This window comes from Dermacentor albipictus, chromosome 10, assembly GCF_038994185.2.
Source record: "Dermacentor albipictus isolate Rhodes 1998 colony chromosome 10, USDA_Dalb.pri_finalv2, whole genome shotgun sequence".
NCBI lineage: Eukaryota > Metazoa > Arthropoda > Arachnida > Ixodida > Ixodidae > Dermacentor > Dermacentor albipictus.
In genome coordinates this window covers 51,399,925-51,418,656 of record NC_091830.1, presented here as the reverse complement: position 1 = coordinate 51,418,656, position 18,732 = coordinate 51,399,925, and the positions used below count along the sequence as shown (strand labels likewise).

The 18,732-nt window shown below is 48.3% G+C and overlaps 1 long non-coding RNA gene across 2 annotated transcripts; it reads left to right on the top strand.

The window, feature by feature from the left end:
* Positions 1–8,138: 8,138 nt before the first annotated feature.
* LOC139050584 (uncharacterized) lies at positions 8,139–16,149 on the top strand. 2 transcript variants are annotated; one of them, XR_011508957.1, is made up of 3 exons: positions 8,139–8,271; positions 13,310–13,569; positions 15,351–16,149. It is a non-coding gene; the product is annotated as an uncharacterized lncRNA (long non-coding RNA). The 2 variants fall into 2 exon arrangements; XR_011508956.1 differs by having other exon boundaries at positions 8,214–8,370.
* Positions 16,150–18,732: the final 2,583 nt, after the last annotated feature.

Here is an 18,732-nt window from a genome sequence, read left to right as displayed (position 1 = left end):
GTGGTGCCGTTCTTTGTACTGTCTGGAACCGCGATTCTTCCCTCTTACCGTTTTGATACACTCTAAGAACAGTTTACACCCTTTGGCGTGCCCCTTCTGCCACACAACGATAATCGTCATCTGCCTTGATGCGTTTCCTCTCTTCAACGCTGCGAGCCCGGAACTTTCCAGTTACGAACGGCACGCGCGTTATCAGCATAGAACAGTTTACACCCTTTGGAGTGCCCCTTCCCGCGCCTGAGATATACGTGCACTGCGCCCCTGTCAAATTGGTATGAAAGATATCTCGTTCGCGGTTGAGCCACAAGAAAGATTAAGTTAACGAAATATTCTTGACGGGCGTTTAAGCCGAAGCGGTAAAGCGGCCGTTCTCTTATGTTCTTGGCATCGCCACACGGCACCCCTCAAAACGTCGCCACCGATGCTATTTGCGACGCACTCGCGCGTTCCATTTCATAAAGATTACAATAGTACCTGTATTCAGAGATTTTTCGTTATTGTTACCTTTATTTTGTTCAGTGCCTGCTTGTTGCGTCACATTGATTGAATTGAATTCAATTGAATTCTAGGGTTTTATGCGCCAAAACCCCGATTCTATTGTGAGTAACGCCGTAGTGGGGGTGTGCGGACAAATTTTGACCACCAGGTGACCTTTAACGTGCCCCCAAGCTAAGCAGGCTGCAGGTGGTCACGGTCAGACTCTCGCTAACTAATCCCACCCAAATACGGCGTCCCTTAACAGCACATATCCTCAAATTTACCCGCATTGTTCTTGCATGGCCTGCGGCGGGGCTGCTATTTTGTCTCACATGCTCTGGGAGTGCGGGCCGTTGTGCCCGAAGTTCATCAAGGACGAGTAGGACGGGCTCCTGCGAAGTCCCCGTTTTTGAAGACCAAATCCTGGCCGTCCAGCGCACCTGCGATCGGGCCGGCAGACTGGACCTGTCAGTCCCGTCATAGGATTAACCGGGTGCCCGTTTTAACGCTATCCAGTGGCGTAGCAACAGGGGGGCCGGGGGGCAGTGGGCCCCAGGTGCAAGGGGCCAGTGAGGGGGGGGGGGGGGGGTGTCATATACGTCTGCAGACGCCCCTCTTTTCGCCGGCTACACCCCGGGAGGGGGGTGACAGAAGACCTATGGGCCCCAGGTGCCAGACGACCTAGCTACGCCACTGACTGTACCCAGTAAAAGTTTATTCACTCACTCAACCAACGCACGCGACACCGGCGCTTTTTTCTTCCTTTTTTTTTGCATTTCGCCCCCCATCGAAATGCGGCCGGCGTGGTGGGGATTAATTCACGTGACCCCGTGCTAAGGAACGCATCACCAGAGCCGCTATGCCACCACCGCTGGTGTCACATCTACATAATTTTTCCACAAGAAAAGGCGCAGCCGTTGCCGCCTAAAAGCGCCAGCAACGCTTAAATTTCATGTACTAAAAACACATAAAAACAGACATGAAAGAAGGTAGGTGGAGGGGAGGTGGGGGACAGGAGCTGCCTTCCAATATGTGCCTTGGACGCGCATCACCCGCCGTGGTTGCTCAGTGGCTATGGTGTTAGGCTGCTGAGCACGAGGTGGCGGGATAGAATCCCGGGCATGGCGGCTTATTTAGATGGGGGCGAAAACACCTCTGTACTTAGATATAGGTGCACGTTAAGGAACCCCAGGGGGTCGAAATTTCCGGAGTCCTCCACTATGGCGTGCTGTTACGACATCCAACCGGTGCCGCCGGTGTTACGAACTTGTACCGCTGCACCACGATTACGGCTTTGTGGTCCCGTAGCGCTCGTCACCCGTTTCGTGACAGAGCGTTGGTAGCGAAGACTCCGAGCCTGGCGTCGATGAGAATAACAAAAGGGACTTTATACATTATATACAGGTTATCATACAGGACATGAACGGGTCGGCACTGGGGCCGAGTGCTCACAACAAACGCGACTGTTCTCGCACGACGACGTCCGGCGAAAACGCGTTACACATCTCACCCCAGTCGGGAGCGACACTCTCTCCCGGTGGGGTCGGCAGATCCTGTTTTTCAGGCAGCGCGTTGCTGCTTTTATAATCCCCGAGCACCATTGTCCCTCAAACGGCCCAATACAAAGTCAGCACACGACGGTCGTCCGAGGGGTCCAACCAGCGACCGCGCTGGCCACTCGGTTCAAAGTTCGCGCGCGCGGTGACCTCCCGGCAAGGGAGGTGCGGCGCCGGGCCGTCGGGCACACGCGGACACGTCAAAACACGCTGCTCCGCCGAGGCTTCTCCCGCACGAAGGCGCAGCATCTTGACTTGTGAAGGGAGAATTATGGCGCTCGCAGGATAGATTCTGCATCTTGCAGATTCGGGATCCGGGCTTGTGGTAATGGCACAACAGCATCCCCGCCCTCAGATAAGGCGCCGGGAAGACGAGCTGCCTCCACGTGGCTCGGATGCCAGGCGCGCACGTTCGTCAGGCTCGTCCAAGTTCACGTCCAGTGTCGGGACGCCAGGTAACATCACGTGCCCAGGTCCGACTCGCCAGGACAGGAGCTCTGCTCACCACGTCGTCGCCAAGGCACCTTGACCAGCTCCGCTCGGGTCGTTCCTAAGACCTTGCTTCTCGCCACTGGTCCCGCTTGGTCGTTCTGCAGCTTGCAAAACCGACCGGCAAAAGGCAACACCCAACACGAACAAGTGCCCTCTGTCTCCCGTCAAACACCAGACAAGGCCATAATTCAAATCAACCTAACTAAATTGTTTTCCCCTTTTTTTTCTCCCGCTGCAACAAGAGGCAGGTGTACGATCTAGCACACAAGGCTCAAACAACCAGTTTTCAAATTAACAACACAACAAAATAGAAACAATTATTAATCAGCAATAATAATTACAAATAGAATGGTCCCCTTGAAATCGCTTGGACCGAAAACATACTTCTGAGGAAGCAAATGAGGTCATTCATTTTTCCCGGCGATATTTTCGCGGAATCCGAAGCTGCTTATATTTGCGACCCTGCTTATCCGTGTAGCGGCGGTACAATAAGCCAGATTCCTTGCCAAATGAAACCCCCTTTTCTTTCACTCCCCGTTTGACGCTCTTCCTCAGATCGGCTAGTGAACAATCTTCCTGTTGTTCGCGAATCCGTGTTTCCCTTTCAACTGCAGCCTGCTCCTGCCAGCTGGCGGAAACCGGAGCGAGTGTGGAGCCCGCGTCGCCTGATTGCGGCGTCGAGTCTATATCGCGGCTAGCACTGCACGCGTCACTCCCACTCACTTCCAGGACCCGCTCGTCTAGGCCAGCCTCCGAGCTCTGCCTCTCCCGTGACTGCTCGCCACTCAAGTTACCGTGATCGGTCCGTGTGCCGCACCGCCTTTCGCTCACCGACGCTAAGTCAAGTTCCCTCGACAGCGGGCGCGCTTTGGATCGCGTGGGGGCCATGTACGCCACGTCGGCAAAGAATGATTTGCCCTGATCCCTCAGCAGCTGCTCCGAGCTATTTGAGAAGAGGTAGGAAAATTGCTCCGGGAGGGCGGCTGACACAGCGGCTTCGGTGTTAAGTTTCCCAAATTCTCCTTCAATGCTAACCGTTGCGATCGGTAAACAGACACTCTCCTTCTCGGCCACTTGCCGTATCCTAACGCACTCTCCCGTAAAATCACTCGAGGAGACGAAAGACGGGTGAACAACGTCCATAGTTGCTGCAGAGTCCCGCAGTGCTCGGCACTTCTTGCCGTTTACCTTAATTTCCTGCACATAGGGCTCCAATAGACGTATGTTTTTGTGAGTTTCCTGTATCGTTGCAAAAGCAATTCTCTCTGGGCAGCTTGCAGCGATGTGCCCTTGCTTTTTGCAATTGTAGCAGGTTAACGGTCTCCGTTTTTCAAAAGAACGCGTCATTTCGTTTCGCTGTTTCGGACCATCGTCATCATTCTGAGATGCATTCGGTCCATCCCTTACAGTTTCTTTGGGAAGGGACTCGTCGTCCCGAAACTCGCGACGCGTGATTTCCTTCCGTTCGTCGGGCTTCCCGTAAAACCCATCTCTTCTATCTGCTTTTTCTATGCGCACTGCCTTGCTGTGCAAGCTGCGGCGGGTGTAATACTCTTCCGCTAACTCTGCTGCCTTGTTTAGCTTAACCTCCTTTAGCCTATCTTGCAGCCAGAGCCGGACATCCTCATCAATGCAACGGTAGAACTGCTCCAACGCGATGCATTCGACAATTTTGTCGCGGTCGTCGTAAACCTCTTCGCCCTTCAGCCATTCCACCAGGTCGGCTTTTAGACGAAACGCGAAGTCAACATTCGACTCCTTACCCTTTTTTGCATACCGGAACCTCTGCCGGAAAGCTTCGGGCGACAATTTGTACTTCCGCAGTAGCGCTTCCTTCACATCACTGTAGCTCTCAAACGCCTCTTTCGATAAGCAAGTTATTACGTCTGATGCCTCCCCAGGAAGCAACGCTAACTGATTCTGTGCCCAAAGGGATCGCTCAATGCTATTCCGTTCACACACGTGCTCAAATTTCACGAGGTATTTGGCCATATCCTCTCCGACGACAAAGGGTGGAAGTTGATCGCGTATTCTGGGAACATTAGAAGTGAGACTAGGCGCTCGCGAGCTATTTCGGGTCTCCAGCTCTTTCATTTTAAGCTCGTGCTCACGCATCTCTCTCCTTTCCTCCTTTTCCTCCTCGCGACGTTGCTGTTCTCTCCTTTCCTCCCTTTCCTCTTCGCGACGTTCATTGATACCCGCCAAGGCCTCAGCGGCTTCCTCAGCCGTTACGTCCCCAGTCCTCATGACCTCAAGGATCGCATTCTTTCTTTTGGTTGAGCCCAACTCAATGCCCAACTCCTCACAAATTTCGAGAAGTTCCTTCACCTTGTACTTCTCCATCGTTCACACTGTCCTCCTGCTGTTTACCCTTTTTGAATATACCTGCCGTACGCTACTATAACACTACTAGTAAGACGTATGCAAGTATTTCACACACTGCCCTGTCTACCCCCTCAGCATCCCCTGGTTTTCAAAACACTCTTACTAGGCTTGAAACACACAAGGTTATCACAATGCAACACCAAATCCTTCCCTAAGCTACTATAACCTGTGTCAGAGAAAGTCTGGTGTTTGAGGTAAACTTCAGGCACTCACCGCGCCGAGGTAGCTGATGCCGGTCAATCCCGTAGCTGCCATCCAGTGTTACGACTTCCAACCGGTGCCACCAGTGTTACGACACCCAACCGGTGCCGCCGGTGTTACGAACTTGTACCGCTGCACCACGATTACGGCTTTGTGGTCCCGTAGCGCTCGTCACCCGTTTCGTGACAGAGCGTTGGTAGCGAAGACTCCGAGCCTGGCGTCGATGAGAATAACAAAAGGGACTTTATACATTATATACAGGTTATCATACAGGACATGAACGGGTCGGCACTGGGGCCGAGTGCTCACAACAAACGCGACTGTTCTCGCACGACGACGTCCGGCGAAAACGCGTTACACATCTCACCCCAGTCGGGAGCGACACTCTCTCCCGGTGGGGTCGGCAGATCCTGTTTTTCAGGCAGCGCGTTGCTGCTTTTATAATCCCCGAGCACCATTGTCCCTCAAACGGCCCAATACAAAGTCAGCACACGACGGTCGTCCGAGGGGTCCAACCAGCGACCGCGCTGGCCACTCGGTTCAAAGTTCGCGCGCGCGGTGACCTCCCGGCAAGGGAGGTGCGGCGCCGGGCCGTCGGGCACACGCGGACACGTCAAAACACGCTGCTCCGCCGAGGCTTCTCCCGCACGAAGGCGCAGCATCTTGACTTGTGAAGGGAGAATTATGGCGCTCGCAGGATAGATTCTGCATCTTGCAGATTCGGGATCCGGGCTTGTGGTAATGGCACAACAGTGCTTCATAATCACAAAGTGGTTTTGGCACGTAAAACCCCATAATGGACGCGCATCAAAGGGTCAGGCCTCAGAATCAGTTTTATCTAATCAGTGTCATCTAGAATTGATCATTATTGTTATCACTACTGCCAGCCGCGGTGGCTTAGTTGCGATGATGTTTTTCGTTTTTTTTTTCTTTTTTGCTGAACGCGAGGTCGGGAGTTCGACTCGCGACCTCAGCGGGCGAAATTTCGACGTTGGCTCACTGCGAACAAATTCTCAGCCCACGAATTTAGGTACACGTAAGAGAACTCCCATAGGCGCCTTCCACTTACGTTGTCCCTCGTCTAATCCACGGTGCACTTTTGTAACACTACACCTCGCAAATTATTTTATTATGATCTCTTTCAGGGGCGTCATTTGCTAATCCTGTGGGTTATAGAAAAAGCCGCCGTACATGGAGGGAGTCGTTCCGGAATCGGCCGCTACGCGAGAATATGACACCAGATATCGCATTACAGCGTTAAAGTGGCACTGAAGGGGGAAAATATAAATTGACCTGCATTAGCAAATTAATCTTCCACAATACCAAAAAGAGAGAGACAGAGGAGACACTTCAACCTTACAAGGAGGTGTTATAAGCCGCAGAACAATAACTACGCATAGTACTGACGGTGAGAGTGAACGCCCACTTCAAGTTTCCGTATCGCGATCACCGTCATTTCGGGAATTGTGATGTCATCTGCTCGGGCCTAGTTAATTTTTTCACGGCAAACATGGACCCGCGTGTATTTTAATAGAGCCGAAGACTGAACCTTTACTAAAGGTTTTACTAATATAGACTACACTCCATTTTAATAGAGCCAGAGACGGAACCTAGCAAGCACCAAAAACTTTTGCTCGGCCACAACGGCCAGAAAAATCGAGCTGTCAAGGAAGCTATCGCTGACTCTGAAAAGCATCCTCCACTGTTTCTGGCACATTTCCTTTTTGAATGCCGCGCCGCAAATTATGCGTCAAAATAAACACTCTGCACAGTTGAAGTTTTCCTTTTGCTTATTTGTCAGATATTACCCCCCTCAAATACGATTCTAACACGGTGCGAATCTTGGCCGGTCACCCGTAGTGGGCAAGAGCTTATGAATACGAGCTATGATTCCCCCTCACAAATAATGCGTGATAATGGCATCGAAGTCCTTGAGCAGCGAAGGCAACACTTAAGAATTCGATTTCTTACCATGCTTATTAATGGAGACTTATCAATTAATCGTGCATCGTATCTGTTCAGTACAACGTCTAGGCTTACTCGACACCATCATCCGAATTCACTAACACCTTATTTTGCACGGGCGAATGTATTCAAGTATTATATTTTTCCCCGAACTATAACAGACTGGAATAACTCGTTGTTGCCTATTTCAATTGCTTGACTCATTGTATTACTGTTGTGTCTTACCACCTTACTTGATTGAATAGTGCATTGTAATATTGTTGTGTTTAACCACCCTGCTTGGACCTGTTTTAGGTCTGCAGTATGAAATAAATAACTAAAAAATAAAATATGATTATATGTCGGATGTGAGCTATGCTGAGAGTTTTCCGTCCTAAATAGAGCGCTGATTTTCAGCCCCTCGGCTTCTCGCGCTAAAGTATAAATGGTGGATCCACAAGTACGTTTGAGGTTTCAGTCGTCACACGGCGTTAGCCGGATACCGCTGCTTATTTTTTGACTCACGCAGGTCTTGATTAGGCCTTTCTCTTCCGTGTTTTCATTGCACTGAAACTGAAACCATGGAACATATATTTTTAGAATGTTTTAGGCCTAGAATTCAAAGGAAACGGAAGCTGGAAGGTCCCCTTCGCCAGCTTGGCTTTTACTTGCTTCTCCCCGTGCCACTTTGCCTAGGTAGTCGGCATTAGGTCGCTGCAGCATGAACGTAATGTGACGCCCTATTTAATTCTATGAGGAAACAAAGAGGCTGCTGCGGTAATTTTCTCGAATATGCTTTATCATAACAACTGCGTCGCAATAAAGATATCACCTCTTCTTTAACATATTCTTTAAAGTTCATAATAAAAAGATTTCGAGAATTAAATTACTCTTAACATAGGATTATTCATCGATGAATGCCATCTACTGTACTAATACCATCCGGTTCGGGGCATACCCACCATAGTGGGTTGAGCCATATCACATAGGATAAGTCAACCATTCAACCAATTTCTCAATGTGGAACACTGCTATTCTTGTTTTTTTTTCCCTGTTGCATTTTTCGTTTCTTTTACTGGAACAATTGTACGCTACCTCCTGCCTTCCCGTTCTTGTCCAATTCCCCTTGGCTGATACGCGTCATAGATAAAGATCGTCGTCGTCGTCACCGTCACAGGAAGTCCCAGGTCACCATCAGGCATCGGAGTCTTCGCAGGTGAGGACTACCGGAGGCTCGACAGCGCTTGTCACAGTTTCTAGACAACAGGGCACTTAGACAGGCCTTGGGCACCAGAGCAGGCTCTGTGCCCTATCGGTACGTGCTATTGGCTTTCTGTGCTCACGCGTGGCCTCAGTGCTGACCTACATCTCTTTAAAGCTTTCACAAGCTGGGTGGCTCTCTCTCTCTGATCAGCCGCCGCGGTAACGGTACACATTCTCATTACGTACGCAGGCATTTCGCAAGGAACGCGAGCGCTGAACGCCAAAGTCGCCACTATCTTGTTAAGACTGCAGCGTATTTGTTGCGTGGAAGGCTACTTTTACGCATTATCCAGGTTACATCAGTACGATGTGGCCCACGAGTGGCGCAGTTTCGGTTTCGCTTTTCGCGAGTCGAATCCGCAACGCTTTTCGCTCGTGAATGCTCTTTGCCGCTATAGCTGAACGCGTTCGCTAATAATATGCCCAGCACCAGGATTGGCTAGAATTTGTTCTTACGATCAAGAAATCTGGCGTAAGAGCTTTTTGGGAATACGGGCACAGGTTAGGCATACCCGTCTGGAGCAACGGCTGGCCGGCGAAAGCGATGTGGGCTGTTCGAAACAGGGGCACTGGTATTTTCCAGTCGAGATGTCTGTGTGTATGGGTTTCGTCAACGTTTGTATATTCGTGTTGCTCAAAACTATACGAAAGAAAAACAAATAATGAAGACAAGAAAAGCATATGGGGCTTCCTCTGTGCTTTCATTGTTTCGGATTCATCGTGCTTGGTTCCATGTGGTTGTAACTCAGAAAACTCAAGCCCCTCGGTTCCCTTTCTTCTCGTTACCAGTATCTGTGGAGCCCCTGACAGTACAAACGTCGACTGACTACCTCGCAATTTGTCTGGCCGCGCACAATGTACAGAAAACAGCGCGCACCGCCTAGTCTCGGAGGCTATGGTGAACGACCAGGAGTGTTTATGATCGTACCGTTATATTGCCCCTAAATGTCTCCGACGCTGCCAATGGGTTCTTTTCTAACATTGCCACTGCAGTCTCCACATAGCTTTACTCATCTTCTACGGCGTTCTGAAGCCGAGCACGAAGTCATAGGTTCCAGTCCATCGTTATTCCCCGCATTTCGATAGCAGCTGAAGGCAAGACCGCTAGTTAAAATAGCCGATTAAAAAAATCCCCAGCAGTCAAAATTAATCGCGGTCTTTAGGGCTCGTGTCAAAGGCAGGTGTACTTCGGGGCCAACTCTAACTTCCCTCGTCAGCTGAAAATGTCAGACGTAGGAATGCCTCTATGAAGTAACCGCTAGATCAACTTGGTTAAAAATTTATGGAATTTGATAGAGAGAGTTACATTCTAACATTCGTATGAAACATAACTTTGATTCAGAATGCCATATTTTCAAAAAAATTAAAATTCGTGAATATCAATGTTTAAGAAAGAAACTATGAACTTTACAAATTTGAAGCTTTGTAACGAATGCAAATATCCCGGTTCACCAAATTGTCTCTGTTATACTATTTCAAGCGGATAGACGTGATACATAAATTTACAGCTTTTGTGCAGCCATTACGATGTTTATGAGTCTTGCGAAAGTCCTTGTGATTAGGTGCACTTTACAAAATTGTGATACGGTTTTTTATTGCTCAATTACACAACGGTAAGCTTCATACTTGCGATTTCCTTCAGGTTTCACAAATTTCAAGGACTTCTCTAAAAATAATGCTGGCATAAACTGCAAATGAACTTTCTAGAGTTGCAGGATCTTAACTTTTTCTGTTAAATGCGACAAACTTACTCAAAATAGCCAGGTGCTGTGTACGCTGAGCAAGACGATTTCTCCATTCCCTTATGATTGAATAGAAGCTTCCGAGCTACAGGCCTGATGCTCTTAACTGTAGAACACAGTGAACTCTGTGTTGGTCGCCAAACAAACACGGACGCAGTTGAATATAACCAATGTAGTCACGATGTATCCGTTGCAAAGAAACAAACTTTGGCTCTTATTCCGATCAATATCGACAAACAAACAAACAAACAAACAAACAAACAAACAAACAAACAAACAAACAAACAAACGAACGAACGAACAAACAAACAAACAAACAAACAAACAAACAAAATCGCTGCCACTCGAACTCAATGCAATTCATGGCATTCTTTTGCTGACGAATGGTAGTGTCATGCATTATTTTGATGTCGGATAGCATAGGGTCAAAAGCACTTGTTTCATAAAAGTGTTATTCTTGTTATTCATAAAGTGGCAGTACCTTGTTTGATTGGAATATCAGCGTGCTTTTCTGCATAGTGTTTTTCATAACGAGCGTCCTACACTTGCGCGTACGTCATTACTAACCTGCCTATCTACTTGACAAAAGTATTGCAACGCTTCTAAGTATATTCTTATGTTTTGTCTCTGAAAGAGTGAATCGTCTATTGCAGCACAATATCCTAGATTAATAACTTTTCGCAATTATGACCACTTCACTGAAGTGGTTTATATACAGTATTCGGATTACAGGCGAAATTCCTGAGTTGGTGCGCAGTTTTGACTTTGTTTGCACAGGAGGCGTATGTGCAGCAAATATGCTTGCAGAAAGACATAGCAGGTTGAGGTAACTTTAAGTATGAAGTGTCGGCATGATCATCGCACTCTACGAGTTCGTCAAGCTGTCGACGTACGTAATCGCATTAGATTTAAGAGATGCTTCAGCGGTAGAGATCGAGGCAACTATAGGCGCAACTGGGGGTTCACTGCTTTGTTGGTCAACCTCTTCATCATTACGCCTCCACGTTCTGAAGTTTCTTGCGCCTCTCGAAGAGCCCTTCATGACAGATCTTCTTCCGCGGTTCCCTACGCTATTGTCAGCGATAACGGTCTTATCATGTACGGCAGTTGGCAAGGCCTAAACCGACCGCCTGTGTCGAGAATCAGCTGACGTACCGCTTCGCATACGTCCTCAACAAGCCGAAGAAAATGCCAGCTCTACGAAAGGAGCTCATGCTTGCAGGCATCAGAAGAGTGGTTGGCTTCAGCGAGCGCTACAGGACTCAGGTTCGGGACTACAGACTCGGACTCGGGACTACAGGGTTCGAGGCTATCTGACACGCGCTCCTGTATTCCCGCTCATGTCGCTCACGATAGTACATTGCATAGGTGTACTAGAGAAAAGATGCATTACGCAACGCATCTGTAGACAATAGAAGCCGAATCGTCATATGTGGGCATAGTAGAAAGTTTTAGCGTGTCTGGTATTCCGGTAAATGAAAGCGGACTGGGCGTTTTACCGGATGGGCGGAGGCGCAAGCGTGAACTGCCTCCATAGTGCAGCCAACTGGTGGCGTGGGGTTAAAATAGGCAAACACAGCTACTATCATTGCAAACAAGTGTATTTTATTTTGCTGCTGCTGTAAAATTTCGGCAGTAGCGGCAGTAAGTACAATACACTTGGTTAATGCAATACTAGAGACTTTTTGTGTGTCTGCTAATCCGGCAAACGGGGGCGGATTGCCGGATGGTCGGGGGCGTAAAAGTGAGCGGCCGGAGCGGTGCAGCTGCCTGGTGGCGTAGAGTTCAACCAGACAAGCACAGAGCTAAAATTGCACTAACCCACTAAATACTGGTGCAAATTTTCGGCAGAGGCGTAATTGGGAACAAGATTACGCCGCTGTCAAAAATCTACACCAGCAGCTAAGAAGAATATAATAACTGTCTCTGTCTTTATGTGTTTAAGCTTTGCATAACCAGTGGTGCCACCAATCTGGCCGCTCACGCTTACGGCCCCGCTCAACCGGCAAACCGCCCGCGCTTGCCAGAATACCGGACGCACTAAAATTCTCTATTAGCTCTGCGTTTGTGCGGTTCAGCTCTGCGTCACCAGATGGCTACACCGTGTAGGCCGTTCACGTTTGCGACTCCGCTCATCCGGCAAAACGGCCAGTCTGCTTGCGTTTACCGGGATACCGGGGACGCTAAGCTGTCTAGTGTCTCCAGTGGCTCAAGCACTGGCGTGGAAGAAGCACCGTCGGAAGGAGATTGTCATCCTCCTCTAGCCCCCTCCGACGAAGTGTTCACCCGTAGGCGCCACAGGGGATGACAGTAGAAGAAGATAGCTGTCCTTCTTGAGAATTCCACTCATCACATAAATCTTAAAACAGCTCCTTTTTGGATAGCACCTGCAACTCGGAAAGCTATAATAGCATTCGGCGATGACAGCACCCCACAATTGGGTTGCGCGCGAGAAATCTCGCGCCCTTTGCATTAGCGCCTTTGTATCAGCGGTGAAAGCCCGACCACCACCGACTACCACGATGAATGCTGTGCGAAAGAGCCAAAGAAAGCTATTCGCTATCTAAGAATGAAAACTAGGCGCTGCGCAGATTCGCTGTGTTCTGTGTGCGTGAGCGTGGAGGCACTGTGGATCCGTCTCTCGTAGTGAGGTTTAGTGAACACACGCACATTCAAGCGACAGGGCGTACGCATGTATGTGAAGGCTACCTGGCCAACATTTTGCAGGCTTGCCAAAAACGCTCTCGCAGATTGGCTGTGTTCTGTGTGCATGAGCGTGGGGGCACTGTGGATCCGTCTCTCTTAGTGAGCTTTAGTGAACACACGCACATTCAAGTGACAGGGCGTACGCATGTATGTGAAGGCTACCTTTGCCTGCATTCTGCCGGCTCACCAAAAACGCCATCGCGGCGTGGTTCATTCTGTTAGTTGCAGCGCAAGCAGTCAGGGAACCGGGATGTTATAAGCGGACGGATGTCTCATTGACTTTTTGCGGAAATTCTCGGGCGGTGTAATAACGCCGCCCAACAAAAACTATTAGAGTTAGCCCAAAGTTCGTTTTAAATGGGATCGTGAGAAGTTGGCTGGACTATATATACGTCGAATAGCACGTTGCGGTATGGGCGTGAATGGCGTTTATCATTTCCTCTTTAGTTCAATATGTGTAGACGTGTTTTACTGTACCACTGCGACACCGAGAAATTTTTCTTATATACAAGAACACTGCGGCTTGCCACGCTGGATTCGCAGATATGGCTTCGTCGGGCTTCTCTTGCACGCACTGCGGCAAGGCATTCAATGGTCCCGTGCCCTTCTTCGCTCACCTGCAAAGCGACAAACACCGCAAGAAGGCCGCGCTGACACAAGTCGGGAGCGATTTGTCCTGTGGAGACAGCACCGAGCTGACACCCAGAGCGCCTCCAATGAGGCGTAAAATATGGAAGCCTATAATTTGCCGTGTCTGCAACGTCCCTTTGAACTCAAAAGTTTCCGTGGAAATCCATAACAAGGTACGTTACACAAAATAAACAGGCTGCGTGTCTGAACCATGCCACCTGTTGCGCTTTCTGAAAGCGAAACTTTCTTGGTCTCTTGCCCCGACTTCGCGGGGCCCTGCTGCTAGCTGCTGCTGTCTTGTGGAGTATAGACAACTTGGATCGCTGAGCATGGGCGTGTGGGTATGCTCCCGAATAGAAACTTGGGCGTGGTTGCTCTCTTGCCGAGTAGACGAAATTTAAAAGAAAGAGATATTCTCGGAGTCATATTACTTGACAGAACCACGATATTATTATGAGGCACGCCGTAATCGGAGGGACTCCGGAATAATTTTTATCAACTGGTGTTCTTTAACGGGCGCCTACAATACACCACCGTTTCTTTTTTTTGTATTATTTCACCCCCATCTAAATGCAGTCGCCGCCGCCGGGAGTCGAATCCGCGACTTCATGATTAGCAGCGCAGCACTATATCTGCTAAGCCACCACGGCGGGCGCCCAGTGGGCAACTTGGGACACTGGGTCTCTGTAACGATGTGAGGACGGCCCGATAAAAACCCGGCCGTGGTGCCCGGGATTCAGTGCAAAAACGAAATGCAAAACCGTACTGAAAAAACGGCCGTGTCCCACGCGTTGGGGCCACGTTCAAGATTCCCAGGTGTTCAAAATTAATCCGGATCGAATCCCCCACAGCGGCGCGCCTCATAATCAAATTGTGCTTTTTGGCACGTAAAACCCCAGAATTCATTCACTTCAGAGGGCAGACCGTCTGAGACTCCGGGATAAGTCGTACGCTTGAACCCCACAGCACGTGGGTACATATAATTCTTTCTTTCTTTCTTTCTTTCTTTCTTTCTTTCTTTCTTTCTTTCTTTCTTTCTTTCTTTCTTTCTTTCTTTCTTTCTTTCTTTCTTTCTTTCTTTCTTTCTTTCTTTCTTTCTTTCTTTCTTTCTTTTTCAGAACATAACATATACAAATGTAATAGTTCATCAGTCCGCCAAAGCAGTGATACTTGTGTCCAAACTGTCAAGGTTGTAGGGCTGGAGCAGGTGGCATTATACTTGAAGAAGACATTTTACTTGCACATTATAGCAGGGTTGAGGGCTACCCTATCCCGGTGTCCTATCCTGGGACGTACATGCATGTTTAGCATTGGGGCGCAGAGTTCAGAGCAAACACACTCCATGACAAGGATGCCGTGTGAATTCTTGACCTTCTGGCGCAAGACGGTCTTGAATATTCCTCCGAGGAATCTGCACATGAGACTGAGTACTATACTCGGTGTTCTCGCTACCAATGGTAACGTTTCGCCGTTCTCTCGAAATAGTTCGCGCGGAAGGTCGCCAGCCTGACGGGGGACTCGTGGAACTCGAAGTACTTCGAGAGCCACGAAGTCCCACCCTGAAGTTCGTCACTTCGAGATGGGGGAGCAGACGGCTGGGATTGGTAAGTCGTGCGAGGTTGAGCACGACACTGCAGTTGCCTAGTGCAAGCACCGACCTGGTGGTGCGGAGTCTGTCGCGTTCTTAGCAGTAGAATGAACCAAGACGCGCGAAGCAACCGAATGCTTTCGTGACATGTTCAAAATGCACGAGCGCTATACCTTCGAGCCCACTTGCAGAAAATTTGAGCGCACTCGCACTAAAAAAAACAAAAAAACAAAAAAGGCTTACATGATGTCGATCGTTTTGCTTTCTTTCTAGAAGTTCTAGATATAAATCGGGGGCAATCACTGGTGCTAGCTATACTGACGACGACAATGGCGTACAATTATTCATTTCCCTCACATCCTGCAGGGGAAAAATCACCAGCGCATGCTCAGGAACGAAGATTACCGTGGTCGACTTGCGGCCCCAGGGAACGCCGCGCCCTCACGAGCTGGGACGTCATCTGGTCGCTCAGAAGCAACGCTGAGCGCTCCTTCTGCGCCCGCTTCCGAGAAGCAGTCGACAACCGTGGAGCCGGGGTCATCGACCTGTCTTGCGAGCGTTGCGGAATCGTGCTCTTCAAAGCATAGAGCACAAGGTGGAACACCTGCGGATTTGCCCCCGCTTCAGCAGTCAGTGGTGGAGCGTCGTCCAGTCGTCGAGCGACGACGAAGAGTGGGACGCCCTGCTGGGGCTGCAGAAGCTGACCGTCACCCCGAATCCGTAGGATGAGCCCGCGAGGATTGTGGAAGAATGCTTGAGCGGGTTATTCAAATCCCAGGAGGCGATGACTCTATTCGTGGCTTTTGTGCTTTGTCATCGATAACAGTGCCCCGCAATGGTTGCAGGATACCATTCGTCCGTCACCTCGTGCGGCCTACATTCTCAAGCAGATCCGCTATACCCGTATCAACAACAACGGCAGATCATCCGAACAGCCATCGCCTGCGGATCCAAGCCTTCCACAAGTCCAAACCCCTGAGTTCTCTTTCCTTTTTTCCCCACATTTTCTGCCTTTAAACCTTCAGTGCGCAGAAGCACTGTCATTTTCTCTGCTCTTTCAGTATTCCCATGCTTCTTGTCCTTTTTCTTTTAATTTTTTTTATAGCAGGTGTATTTGGACTTCTTCCTGTTTGAGTGAGGAATCAATAAACCCGGTCTCTTTTGACTTTCTCCTGTCTGAGTGAGGAAAAAAACATGATGCTAACACTTTTGCGTAGTGCCTATAGATGTTGAGTGATTATGATATTGCAATGAGAACTGTAATAATCGATGCAGACGCTGTGCCCTAAAGTGGTGACGAGCACTTTAGGGCGTGTGGAGTTTCATTTTATTTCCATGCACTATATTGCAACATCTGTGTTGCTGCGCGGCAAAAGGTTGGAACTCGTTAATTCTACTATTCTCGCCACGGTGTTTGCAGGATTTTTGAATAATAGCAACAACAGAGGTAAATTAAAAATTTGTCCTAGTGCCCATCAGTTAGAGAGCACAGATGAAGAGGTACACTGTAATCTAAGGGCGTGTATCGTACAGTTTTATACGTTGCTAGGCAATGTTGGCACATATTTTACCACATGACAGTTCCAGTTCGAGTTAGACGACATTGCGTAAGGAAGAGTGTATCTTGAAGGATAACACCGCTTGTTGTTGTCGTCGTCGTTGTCGTCGTCGTTGTTGTCGCTGTTGTCGCTGTTGTTGCCTCCAATGTATGGCCTGTACTCACGACGGGGGATTGGGCGACGTTCACAATGGAAACATAATAGAATGCCTTACTTGCCGCTATCTTAATGGTCTGTATAAGCTACATTTAAAAAGAAATATTTTCAAGATAAAAGTAACGAAAAGTGATCATTCCAGTTGTGGATGACAGCCGAAGCCACGACTTTCCACCTCTTTCCCTTTTTCTTGCTTGAAACATGTTTTGGAAATCCCTTCCTTCACAACAAATTTGGGCACGAAACTTTTAAGCTTGTCGTATTATATAGCACGCTTACTTTGTGTTTAGTATAGCGGCATCGATACTGAAAACAGAGTATGAAAATTTGGTTCTCAGATTGCTGCAAAATTATTTAACCTTGATAAGTTCAGCACGTAGGAAAACTATAGCTACTCTGCAGCAGAACGCACACAATCACACTGACACAATCGATAAGCTGAGAAGAAATATTATAGCTATCTAGATAGCTACCATATAAAACGCACAGCAAAGTGTACAAGAAAGAAAAAAAAGAAAATGTGAATAAACGAAAGAAAGAAAAAATATCATGGAATTGAATCATGAAAGATGTTACTGAAAGAAAGGTGGCAGAAATGAAATGTTGAAGAAAAGCAGATATAGACAGAAGTGAAGAGGAAGTTCACTGAAGCTCCCACAAGGTGTGCCGACTCTGCTGCGATTTTAATTTGTGATACTATTTCTTATGAGCTTCTTTTTTCTCAATATATTGTCATCCCATATCAATTACACTTTTTTTTCTTCAAATCTTGACTGTTATCGCTAGTGAATTCATTTCTCGATGTGTGGTCAGATCCACTCATGGGCGTATGTAAAACGGGAAATAGTCAACTATGTATAACTCCCAGAGATATTTGTAACGTTCCTGAGTGACTATGCTCGAAAGCTGAAACGGGTTACGGGCAGACATCCCGACGATGAGGAAGCCTCACAATGGCGACGCACACCATTCCTCTATAGTCAGGGGCACAGAAGATGGGCACCAGTTAACGAGCCTTCAAGTAGATAGCTCGCACAGCACACAGGCAATTGATCTTCCTGCTGTGGTAAGTATGGTGCCAGCGAAAATGCTTGACCATGGACGATGATGATTCCGCCAACAAGCGCAAAACACGTATGCGTAGAAACCTCCCGATTCATCGAACGACAACACAAACCGAACAGTTGGATGTTTAGTCGCAATGGTGTTTGCTTGGTGGACGGAAATTACCTTACTGCATCTAAACGATTACCCTGTTGTATTGATTATTTTGATCTCCCTTTTTTATTGAGAGCTTTAGTTATATTATCGTTTTTTTTATTTGTAATTCTTTATCTGTAGGTGCCCACTTCGAGATTATTAATTTCCTTGCTCATTCCGTTGTTAAACGCTTGGTGGCAAATCCCCCCCCCCCCCCGGCATACAGGTGACATATGAACACTCGGTACAACAACGACGGCAATGCAACCAACACAAAACAACAAAGACAACGACGATGAAGAATAAAAAAGTTTTGACCCACATGTGTTCACCATTGTAGACTACCAAAGTACGAGAAGCGCAATACACCGAAACGCTGTTTGTATTTGGTTGGAAACACGCCGCCAGTGTGACCAGGTAGGCTGGTTGCGTTAAGTTTAGTTACGCTGCCAGGTGTCCACTTCCCGCGTTTAAGTGAACCTAACCCACTTGACGAAGTTGGGTGCCCGTGTCGAAACGTCGCCAGGCATGAGCCTTCTCTTCTTCGGCATCTGTTGATTACGCACACCTGTAGATTTTTTATTTGCCGAACTCCTACCGACAAGTGTTCTGATTCGTTGGATGGCCAGTTATTCCGACTTTGCGCGACCAGCCTTGACATTAGCTCCCACGGTATAGGCTCACCTTCCTAGTTCTGGTGGCGGTACCGCGTGGTTGATCCTGGGGCCAAAATAATTTTGTTTCAAATTAGAATCTTCCTAATCGTGGAACCCGTATGGTTTTCCTTTAGCGTTAACTGTCGCCAGCGTTTCTAACCTTCAGCGAAGATGGCG